Source organism: Meles meles, chromosome 11 (assembly GCF_922984935.1).
Source record: "Meles meles chromosome 11, mMelMel3.1 paternal haplotype, whole genome shotgun sequence".
NCBI lineage: Eukaryota > Metazoa > Chordata > Mammalia > Carnivora > Mustelidae > Meles > Meles meles.
The window spans coordinates 91,365,020-91,377,436 of record NC_060076.1 but is presented as its reverse complement, the minus strand read 5'-3'; the positions used below and the strand labels follow the sequence as shown (position 1 = coordinate 91,377,436).

The 12,417-nt window shown below is 46.2% G+C and overlaps 1 protein-coding gene across 1 annotated transcript in view; it reads left to right on the top strand.

The window, feature by feature from the left end:
• The window catches only part of LOC123952617 (histone-arginine methyltransferase CARM1-like), a 287,622-nt gene that overhangs the window by 248,124 nt on the left and 27,081 nt on the right, over nt 1–12,417 (top strand). The window lies entirely within an intron of this gene.

Here is a 12,417-nt window from a genome sequence, read left to right as displayed (position 1 = left end):
AACTCCATATTTTTATACCCAGTGGCCTCCTGGACATTCCCCCTTACAGAGACTTACCATCCAAACTCAACACCTCATCTCCCCCATACCCCCCACCCCAAATCTGCTCTACTCATAGTCTTTCCATCTCACTTGATGATAACACTGTCCTCCCAATCATTCAGGCCGAAACCATGTAGGCCCTTCTTTCTTTGTCCCCATATCTAAACCATCAAAAAATTCTGTTGGCTCTACTTTTGAAGTCTACCCAGAATCTCTCCTATTCTCATTATATTCTCTGTTCTCCCTTGTTCCCAACACTGTCATCCCTCATCTTGATTACTGCTATAGCTTCTTAACCTGTCTGTTCCCAGGATTCCCAAAGCCTTCTGGTAAATTCTGTCCAGTCTGGTTTCTCATTTCCTGTGACCGTGTTCATTCAACTCCAGCCACATAGGCATCCTTGCTGATTTTCAGGCATATCCAACCACCTCGGAGCCTTTGCTTTTGCTCATCTTTCTATGTGGAACACTTTTCTCCCAATATTCACATTGCTGATCCCTTCACCTCCGTAAAGTCTGCCAAAATGCCAGGTCTCCTGGGCATCCTGTTTAAAATGGTAGCCACAGCACTCGCCATCCCAATCCCATTTTTTCTGCATTGTGTTTTTGCTTTAGCACTTACCACTTCCCGAAAGACATATAATCCCTTTATTTATTATTGTTCATTGTCAACATCCTTCCTGATTGCATGTAAGCACCACAAAAGCCCAGGTTCTGTCAGATTTCACTAATGTATCCTAAGCACCCTCCATCCCGAGTGCCTGTCACATAGCAGATCCTCAGTAAATATTTTTGAATGGGTAAAAACTCCCGTAATCTCAACTACACCAGTAATTACTATTAAGAGGTTAGGTGTCATCTCTTTGATATTTAAAAAAATTTTTTACAAAGTTAGGATAATACCATAAGTCTCACTTGATAGCTCTTTTGCTTTTTACATTTTTATTTATTTTTGTTTTGATTTCAATACCTTGTTGATATGTTCTCATATCTTCACAATATTCTCTTGCTGCAGAGTATTTCTTTTGTGACAATATCATAATTCATCAGCTTGAGCGCCAGTGCTAAATATTATTTTAATTGCTTGCTTAATCCTATAAATTGTATAAGAAACAACACTAAAGTACTGTTTCTATATTCTAGCAGATTACAGAATGTTATAAAATTTTGTATCCTAAATTCTGTAAGAACACTAAAGTGAGCATCCTTTTATAGAAATCATGGTTTGCATTCTGATTATTTCCTTACAATAAATTGCTAGAAGCAGAATTACTGGACCAAAAGGTGTGAAGAAGGATCTTTAAAAAAATTATTCTTATATATTGCCAAATTGCCCTGTAGAAAAGTTTTACCAATTAACACTTCCACCAGAAGTATATGAGAATGTCTGCTGAGTCTTGCCCATACGGGCTATGTTTTTTTAAATGCCAATTTGATTCAAAAAAAAAAAAAATGGTGGCCAGTTTATTTTTAATCTGTATGTCTTTGGTCGCTAGTGCATTTGAACGGTTTTATTTTTAGTCAACAAACACACAAAAAAATGTTTTAAAAAACATATAGTTAACAAAATTCACAGCCTTCACTCTCCTTGTAACTCCCCTCCCTCTATGAAGAGGTTTCTGTGTTAGGCGACTGGATGCGGGCCTTTGGTCGCATTGGTGCGGGGAACAGGTGGTGAAAGTGTGCACAGTTTTCATTAGAAGAGGCAGAGAAGTGGAAATGCTGGCAGAGTGGAGGGAGAGGGATGCAAATGATGACGATTTTGGTGGTGGTGGTGGCGGTTTAGGTATATGCTAAAGAAGGGAGCTGAGAAGCTGAGGGAAACTGGCCAAGTCAGAGCATTAGATATAACCAGTGATCAGTCCTCACCTGACTTTGTCATCAAGGACACTTGGCCCCAGGACTCCTCACTTCACTGCTGAAGCCTAAACCCGGTTTTCCTCCTTCCTTATTGGCCCCGACCTTGTCTCCTCTGTTGAGTCTTTCTCATGACCCAAGTCTTCAGTGTTGGATTGAGTCCAAGTTGGCTTTTACTGTCTTCCCCTTTTTGTCTCTACCTGCCTCCTGACTGGTCTCATTGCATCTTCTGAGCTGTAAATATTGTCTTTATGCCAGCATCTCCTGTAGGGAGTTCTAGCCTAGAACTCTCCCTGGAACCATAGACTTCAGGTGTCCAACTGGCTGTTGACAGCTCTACATGGATGTTGTCTCTCGGGCATCTTAAATTCCGCATGTCCACAATCAAGCTGCTATCCTTTGTCACCAACCCCTGCTCACCGCTGCAGAACACAAACACAAGCAAAACAAAAAAACCCTGCTTCTACCCCAGTCCCACAAGCCTTTCAGCTGATTTCCTCTTTTTAAACAGCAACCAGAATGATCTTGATAACATATATTTCAGATCACAGTCTTCCTCTGCTCAAAACCTCCAGTGGCGGGGTGCCTGGGTGGCTCAGCAGGTTAAAGCCTCTGCCCTCGGCTCAGGTCGTGATCCCAGGGCCCTGGGATCGAGTCCCGCATCGGGCTCTCTGCTCAGCGGGGAGCCTGCTTCTCCATCTCTCTCTGCCTGCCTCTCTGCCTACTTGTGATCTCTGTCTGTCAAAAAAAATAAAATCTTTAAAAAAAAAAAAAAAACAACTCCAGTGGCTTCCCACCTTCTACATCATGAAAGTCAAAGTTCTCACCAGGGGTGGTCAGACCCTCCAGGATGCGGTTCTACTCTGCTACCCGTGTGGGGTCATCTCTTCCCACCCCTTTCTCATTCTCTCTGTCCTCACTGGGTGGTTTCCTCTGTTCTCCTTGAACCTGCTGGGCCGGCTGCCACCTCACAGCCATGCCCTCTACTACACACGCAAGTTGGCCCCATGGCTCCCTCTCGCCGTCTTCAGGTCGTAGCTCGTGTGCCATCTTCCCAGGAGACCTGCTCTCGGTTACAAAATCGCTTTGTTCCTGGAAGTCTGTATCCTGCTTCTCACTTCATTTTCTCATACTCCACTTACCATCATGTGCTGGATTATATGTTTTTACTTATTTATTTAATTTATTGTCTATCTCCCTCGTGAGACAAGTTCTGTAACAGTGGCTATTGTGTTTTGCACTGTGTCCGCATCATCTAACCTAGCTAATAGGAATTGTTCAATGGGCTTTTGTTGACTGAAAGATAAAAGCATTGACATAAGAATTCTTTACATATTAAGGATGTTAAGACTTTGGTGTATTTTCTTCAGAATTTTCAATTTGCCCAGTAGTCATCTTTGTGATAGTTTTCACCACAAAATAATTAAAAATATTTCTGTGTCGCTGGATCAACAAAGAGTTTCATAGTTTCTTTTTTTTTTTAAAGATTTTATTTATTTATTTGACAGACAGAAATCACAAGTAGGCAGAGAGAGAGAGAGAGAGAGGAGGAAGCAGGCTCCCCACAGAGCAGAGAGCCCAATGTGGGGCTCGATCCCAGGACCCTGGGATCATGACCTGAGCCGAAGGCAGAGGCTTTAACCCACTGAGCCACCCAGGCGCCCCAAGATTTTCATAGTTTCTAAGGCTAGCATTAACTTCTACTTCTTGCATGTTTTCATTTTTTCCATTTAACACTTTAAAAATGTTACGTTTAACTCTAAAATTCATTGTCATTTAAGTATGTGGTGAGCACAGAATTTTTTCCCTTCTCAATAACCAGTTATGAGGCTTTCTCACTAGACAAGAATACCACATTCTGATGTTAATACCAGTCACCTACAAAATTAATAATTTCCTTACTTTATTAATACTTCTTGCCCCTGATTAAGATTCTGAAAAATGCCTCCAGAGAGTAAAGCTCAGTCATGAAGAATCATCGTTCCCTCCTGTAAAACTTCCTTATGTGGCAAGTACTCCTGCCTTTATTGAAACTGTGGCTCAGGGGTTTTAAGCTGACTCCTTTAAATACAACTTCAAATTGATTCTTGTATCAAGAGAAACATATACATAGGATCGATTAAGAGGAACAAGCAAATATTCTCCAGAAGTTTGAGATGGAGCTAGCTTGCCATATTACCTTTTTTACAGCTCTGCGACACAAAAGCGTAGGCAAAATTGGGAGTAGTTAAAAGCTGGATGCCTCAGACTCCAGAGCCACACTGAACTGTGCTGAATCCTTGGTTCTGTCCATTACTAACTGCACCGGCTTAGCCCAGGTAATTCAGTCTCTGGGACGCGATCTCCCTGTTCCAAACTAAAGATCCTAAGATTCCCTACCTGGGGATGGAGGCCTTCGGAGATGTGGTTTCTACTTGTACGTTGCTGCCATGATAGCCCTTGCTTCACAGGCCCGGGCGAGGGTTCTGCCAGAGGCTGAGTGTATCCCAGTTGTGTATTCGGGGACTCAGAAGATAACCTCAGGGTGGACCGGAACCCATCAGATACCTGTGTGGGGGACTTGGCCTGAAAGTTTATTTACTAGCTGTCCTCCATAAGCCTTTATTAACCAGAGGCCTTCTGAATCTCCTTGCATCGATTTCGGCTCAGCCTTCCTAGCGACATGTCTCAGACCCTCTGCAGAGAAACTGGAGAACGTGAGGCACGTGTGCTTGTTGGCGGTATTGCAGCGTGACTTCTCAGAAGCTGGGCCTCCGCCTTGTCGGCCCGTGAGCTCTAGATCCATAAACTGTGTCTGGAAGTCAGACCTGAACGTCGGATGAAGGACCTAACTTCATCTGCCTGCCATCATCATCATCTGCCTACCAGCCAGCAAACTTGTTGTTGTTGTTGTGATATCATCTGAACACCATCCCCGTTAACTACACATCTCTTTGACTTCTCGACGGACACTAAGGTCGATTAACGACCACCACAGGTCAAGGTGCCCTCACCGTCACTCCGGCCTTGCTTCCCAACACTGTAATTATGTCATTCTTGACTCTGACAGTTAATTACTGCTCTCTTGATTCTGGCATCTGTAATTCCATCCCAGCTGTGCTCATTGGGAACACAGTGTGACGGTGGCGGCAGCAGCGTCTTTGGTCTACCGAGGACGGCCACCCTCAGTTCCCAGAGATGGCGCTGCTCTCCGACTGCTTCACCCCCCGCCACCGTTAGGAACGGAGGGTTTCCTGGGCCTGTCCTGAGAACATAGTCAGGGGAGGTGTTCTTATGTCTTAAATGGTAGAGCCTTCTAGCATGTCCATCTCTCTGAGCCTTCTGACTCCTTCCTTACTACTATGCTACAGAAGTCCTGAAATCTCCACTTCATTGACCACAGGCCATCATGATGACCAAGCTACAGAGTGACATCTCAGTGGACTGTTAAGTCTCATATTTTGCTAGAACCCTGAATCCTGTGAGTGCCCATGTTGATAAATTGTGCCCTATCCTGACCTACATTCTACCTTCTCAGTCTAACACCCTTAACGTGCCCTCCTGTGCATATTTTCCTGGTTCTTGGCAGAAAATACTATCCAGCTTGTGCAGTTTCTCAGGTATGGAAGTTGTCCTTGCCCAGAATAGGCACTGTACTTCCTGCTCAGCCTGTGCTTGAGTTATCAGCCCGACGGCCATGGAGACCAGTAGCCTGAAAGCAGTGGGCTCTCTGCTCAGCAGGGAGCCTGCTTCCCCCTCTCTCTCTGCCTGCCTCTCTGCCTACTTGTGATCTCTATCTGTCAAATAAATAAAATCTTAAAAAAAAAAAAAGATCAGCGAGGCTGATCTGGAGAAGAACAAAACTATCATGAAAGACACGGGCTTCACGAGAGGTGGTTTTGTGCAGTCTTTGGGCAGCTCTTCTGCTCACACGAGATGGAGAATTCTGCGTCTGTTGGCTAGAAGTCTTCAGGGGAGTTGGGAAGATATCTTCAGGATTCTCTCCACCATGTTCACTCAACTGTCTCGACCCCAGGTCTCAGGGCCCTGCTCTTCCGGTCAGGGCCCCAGCTGTCAAGGTCGCACCTCTGCACTTCTTCCACTATTGCTGTTTTACTCTCTTGAGCTTAGCTTGGGCTCCCCAAGAAACTAGGTGTAAGACACAGTTTATAAGCTACCACTTCACTGAGAAATGTAATCCCAGCAAAACAAGAAGGAGGGGAAATAAGAGTGAGTCAGGGAAGGAGGGAGGCCAATGCGAAAGCGCATTACCGAGCTCACCACTACATGCTATCAAACACCAAGAAATTGCTTGATCCCTCAGAACCATCTCAAGGGGTTGAATGAACTACAAGATAGTGTATACAGAGGACTGGGGAGGTTTACCCACCAGCTGTTTTCTCCCCAGTGGTCAATTTTTCACCCCTCAGCACTAACAAGCCTGCACTTCGGGGTTGTGCCTGTGCGGACAGGACGTGTGTCTCATGGTATCCATGCTCCCCACCACAAGTCAACAAGAATGCCCTGGGGCAGAAGTGGGAAGCTACACGGCGCAGGCCTGAGGTGAGGCACTGTTGGGTTATGCCCATGAGGGGTCACATGAGCCCACACCTTGGCATAGCAGGTCAGAACATATGACTGTGGATTCCAGAGAGAGGTGAGACTGAGAGGGTCTGAGGTGGCCCTTAAAATGGGATGTACCACTTAAGGAACCAAAAGATGCTTTATAGAGAATTGTGAGTGGATGGTAGGCATCCATCGTGCTTGACAGCCTTCATGCCAATTGAGTGATATGAGGGATGCCCCTGGTGGATGTCCTGGAGTCATTTGTTCTTTGTGAAAATCATAAGTCCGCGCTTGCAAAGGTTGAGGTAGATGAGTGCGAGAATTCTGCTGTGGGCAACGCGAGCTCCCTTCCTGCACCTTTCTACTCTCGAGTCTACAGGGTGCCTTACTGACCATGCTGTGCTAAGAGACACGTTATTTTTTATTTATTTATTTTTTTTTAAAGATTTATTTATTTGACAGATAGAGATTACAAGTAGGCAGAGAGGCAGGCAGAGAGAGAGAGAGAGAGGAGGAAGCAGGCTCCCAGCCAAGCAGAGAGCCCGATGCGGGGCTCGATCCCAGGACCCTGGGATCATGACCTGAGCCGAATGCAGAGGCCTTAACCCGCTGAGCCACCCAGGTGCCCCGAGACATGTTATTTTTAAGGAAATCCATTCAACTGAGTGGACAAACTGCTAAATCTACCGTGAAGGTAATGGATGGCTCGTTCCCCGGCCAATTCCGCCCCCAAACTGAAATTTCTACTAAAGGTTCTTTTGGCATAGCTAGAGTTTCAGGCCTTCTGGTCTTTCCTAAAAATATATTTGGCCCTGATAGTCACTGGTACACAGAAACACCATGTGCACCAAATAGGAACATTTCAGTTTGCAACGTGACGTGACCGAATTTCCGTGGGAACCCAAGTATATGGCACAGACTATCAGAGAGAAGGAGCTTTTGAAAGAAAACTACCATGACCAGTGCAGTCATGTTTGGATTTTCATGTGCCCTGTCCTTGTTTCATTTGTATCTTCATGGTTGCTTGCACTAGCATCTCATTTCAGCCACTAGTATTTGTTCCTGATGTTCTCTCTGCCTCTCATTTTATATCTGCGGCTCTTGAACCCATCTAGCTTTTGCTTTTAGAAGAAACAATTTCTATATTCATCTTCTTTGTAACCTACGTCACACTCCTAGTTCTTCCATGCCATTCCATCCCTGGGCTTGTACACATCCAGACCTTTATTTTTTTCTTTAACCATGTGGTTCCTATTTCACTGTTACAGATATAGTACAAGTGTCCCAGTTAGAAGGAGTTCAAGTGCAATGCCAAGGTTGCACCCTGGGCTCAGGAAATTAACAGGGAGGTTTGAATGGAGAAGATGACTCCAGTATGCTCTTGGATGAGTCTGATACTGACTCTCCCAATGGGCAAAGGTGCCTTTGTGAAGGTGTCTGATCTTTAAAAGAGGTGAATTCCTCTTTCCATCCGTTCACTGGAGTTCAAGCAGGCAAGTTACAGGCTTAGAAGAAACTAAAATCTGTGGTGGGAATAGGATCATTTTAGAAGTTCTCCACTTTGCACTAAGGGAGAATCTACTTTTAAGTTCAGGGAGAGGATTCAGGACTCTAGCTCAAAACAGGAAAGGGAGCTGTGTGAGCCTTGGGAGTGTCTACTGCAAATAGAGTGCCTATCCTTCATGCCAAGTCTCAACAAAAACTGTTTTTAACTGCATCTGTCCAGTGTTTACAAACTGGCTTTTGTTCAAAGAATAAGCTTCGGTTTCTGTATTCATCTTTTTTGTAACCTCTGTCAGACTCACAGCTCTTCCATAATTTCTGCTCCTGAGCCCATATGCTGCAAATCCAGACGTATGAATTCACAGCTCCGGAGCCACTTCTTTGCAGCTGTTTGAGCAAAATTCTTACAGTTGACTCTCAGTGGGTCAGATGCCAAACCCCTAGTTCACTGCCATGGTCTTAAGATGCTCCGATTGACTTGGACTGAGCCATATGAGACTCTCTAGAGCTAAGACTACCCAAGCTGCAAGGACTGAGAGTGGGGGAGAGGTGCCCCCAGAAGAGAATCCGGTGCTGTTACCAGAAGAAGAGCAACAAACAAGGAGGATATGTTCCTCCTCGTCTTGCCAGATCTACTCCTCCTTCTGATACAGCCTTCCACAGGTCCAGTTGTTACGCAAACCAGTAATGTCTAGATTTACACGGGAACACCCAGGGATGCGCCGCGGGTTCCTTTATAGAATCACTGGCTTCCCCTTACTTCTCACGAAAGACGCACAATCTGAAGCTTCGTTTCTTTTAAGGACCGTGTGCTTCTTTCCCCCTGTTCTTTTCATAGTAAAAAAAATTTTAATACAAAAAAGTATAGAAATATATCACATATAAAATATATGCCATATTACTTTGCTGGAGTTTAAACCCCAAAAAACCAGAGACATAATGAGCTGAGCATCTTTATAGATACCCTCTACACAGAGGTAGGTCTGCATTCTGCTGATGGAGAAAATTGTTGCAACTACCAAGCCTCAAGTCCTGGTATTGATAAGGAATGTGTAAGAAATTAAAAAGATACCATTTGTTCCTAGACATGCATCCTTCCCACCAGGCCATTCCAGCCCCCTTTAGGCTGCATCCTTAGTACCACGTGTGTCTTAAGTGACATTACTGGATCCCTGTATCTGTTTCCAGTTCTCGTGGCTTCTGTGCCTCTCATTGGGGGGGGGCACACCCTGGGTTGTCAATTCTGGTAAAGCGCAGGACATTAAGACACAAAAAAACTTGCTTGTCAAACAGTAGAATGGAGTTTTTCCTTCTCCTTATCTCCCCCCCCCCCCCCACCGCCGCCCTTCCTTCCTTCCTTCCTTCTTGTTTTCCCTTTCTTTTCTATCTTTTTTTAAAAGCGTCTTAGTGGAGAGAAGTGGGGTTTTGGTTAGGATAGAATGAACATGCAAAGAGTTTTATTAAAGTAAGACTTGTGAGTTGTGCCATGAGATCACACATTCATATTAGCAAAGAAAGGGCTTGTGTTGAAGAAGCTCCCGTCTGTGAAGGTGGAAGGCCAGGGCTAACATCTCTAAGAGAACAAGGGCTGTACCTCCATTCTTCTAAGGCAGATCCAGGAGGCTGGGGGTGGAGAGCTGTGTGAGTGAGGAGGAAGGGCAGAAGGTCGGGATGAGCTAGAGAAGAGCCAGGGACAAAGGAGGCCACAGAAGGAGCTTCCGTGGATGCTTCTCCAAGCTGGACTCTGTGTAGAACTTGGAGAAGTTAGGGTCACAGTAAAGGGTTTGCCTCTTTCTCTGCACTCTGGGGTGTTCAGGCATAGCTAATAGTACAATTATTTTCCTTCTGGACTAGATTTGCAGAACTTTCCAGATGTCACATAGATTATGGTGGAGAGGGAGGGGAAGGGGGGACAGCTGGAAATGTGAAGTCAAGAGCAAAACCACATAGTCTCCACCTTATGGACTCATTAAGAGGCCATAAGTTAACCTGGAAAGTAAAACCCACGTAAGAAGAAAACAATGGAAATCATCCACAGCTTCCAAGTAGACAGATTCGTTTCCTGACTCACCACCCACGCATGGTGGGCGGTGAGGAGACCCACAGAAATGCGGTCCCATCTGCTTTAATTATTTTGTGGTGCATTTCAGAAGATTTGAGATTTCTAAGAACTGGAAAGATGGCCCAGCCAGAAAGTTCTGAAAACCCAGGCAAAGGGCTCTTGGCCCGCAGCTCTGCCTGCCCTGGGCACGGTGCCTGTGTGACTGATCACGACTGCTAGGTTTTCACGGGCACCACGCACACAAGGAAAAGGGCACAGATTTGGTCCCTGCGGTTGTATCCAAGGCCCAGAGAGCAGTTTGCAGCCTTGGGCACTGCCAGGTGCCGGGCTGTCTCAGCCCTTGGGGACTGTCTTTCCCTAGCTGGCGAGGATTGTAGGACAGGTGACGGCTGTGTTCAGTTCCATGCACATGAGAATCACCGGGTGAGTTTTGGCAACAAGCAGGAGGGTTACACATCTCTATCATATAAACCACAATTGGACAGATGCGGTTCAAAAGCTTCCCAGGGGATTCTGAAGGATGGACAGGGATGACTCTTTCCAGGATTTCTGGGGAATTCTCTGTCTCTGCCTCTGTCCCTCTCCTCCCCTCTCTATTCCCCTCAGCCACTCTTCCCCTCTCCCTCCTCCTCCCCTCTAATAAAAACTATTGTGACGATGACTTATTTCTCCAAACACCTTGATTCTCCTTCTAAATACTGAAAATGTACTTTCAACTTGCAGTGCTCTGTTTCCAAATATTCTCTAGGCATATAGGAGCCTGGTTCTCAGTATGTGTATTCATAAAATCACAGCTTCACCTGTGGGCCAGGCTGGCTGGGGCCCTTGGTGGGAGGAGATTAAGAAACAAGGAATGAGGGGCACCTGGGTGGCTCAGTCAGTTAGGTGTTAAGCACCTGCTGAGATCCAACCTGAGATCCTGCCCTGCATCAGGCTCCCTGCTCATCCGGCATCTGCTTTTCCTCCTGCCGCTCCCGGCTACAACCATGCACACACACACACTCTCTCTCTCTCTCTCAAAGAAACAAAATCTTAAAAAAAAAAAAATTAATGGAACTAAAGAAACTTAGGGTCATGATTTTCCATTTCTCCATTATCCTCGTTGGCACCTCTCCCCACTCATAGGCCTATGAAGGACACCAAGTCCTCAATTCATTCATAAAGAGAGATCGATGATAGCTAGCTGGAGGGGTGACTTTTAGCCCTCACAACACACCAGCCCTGTACTAAATATACACTGATGAATAAGAAGAGGCTTTCACTTTTTGGAAAAGATTTTATTTATTTTGAGAGAGGGAGTACGTAATAGTGCAGAGAGGCAGAGGGAGAGCAGGCAGAGGCTCAGCGGTGAGAGACGCATGCGCCCTGCGGGGTCTGTGGGTAGCCTAGTGGGCTCGCTTTTCGCTCGCAGGCTGAGAACTGGCGGTCGACCGAACGTTATCAGGCCTCCCTCCCTCTTCTGATTTCGGATTTAGAACCTGGCTTTGGGTGGTCTTTCCATCCAAATTGCGCTGCACCACAAATTTAAATGTTGTTATGTTTATTCTCAGTGGTGGTGGTGGTTTTCTCTCTTCCCTGCTGATTGGCAGGCATGGGATTGGGAGAGGATGGGGAGGAGGAAGTGAATCCCCAGCTGATTCATAGGCTCGGCAACACACACGCATACATGCACACACACCCTTATTAGGGAAGCTGCTTTTCCGGCTCAGGATAAAGACTTTCTAGTGATAAGGTCTCCAAGCCTGCTCTCTGGAATTGGGCCTGGGAATTCGAATTTTTTTTAAAGATTTTATTTATTTATTAGAGATTACAAGTAGGCAGACAGGCAGGCAGAGAGAGAAGGGGAAGCAGGCTCCCTTTTCAGCAGAGAGCCTGATGTGGGACTCGATCCCAGGACCCTGGGATCACGACCTAAGCTGAAGACAGAGGCTTTAACCCACTGAGCCACCCAGGCGCCCCAGGGAATTCGAGTTTTTAAAAGCCCACCCCCCACCCAGTCCTCCCACAGCACAGTCAGAATTGGGAACCACGGCCCTGGTGCCCAGTGCTGACCCAGGGAAGCGACATTCTGAGGGTAACAGCCAACTTAGGTGGTGCTAACAAAATAGCACTCCGGCTCATAGGTCCTTGTATTAACTCCCTTAAACCCGTCTAGCCCTGCAGAGGGAGCGCCTGATCATTCCCATTTCAGACACTGGGAACCAGAAACAGGGTTCAGGTGCCTTGTGCAGGACCCAGAGTCGGCGGCTGGCAGAGCCCGAGTAAAGCTTGTCTTAGTCCGCGCCCGAGCTCTCTCCTCTCGAGTGGAGCCACTAGCCGAGCAGACCCAGAGCACATGCTGTGGTCCCCACACGGTCTGAGCGGCAACAGGGACTCGAAGGTAAGATGCGGCCAGTGGCGTGGCCGTAT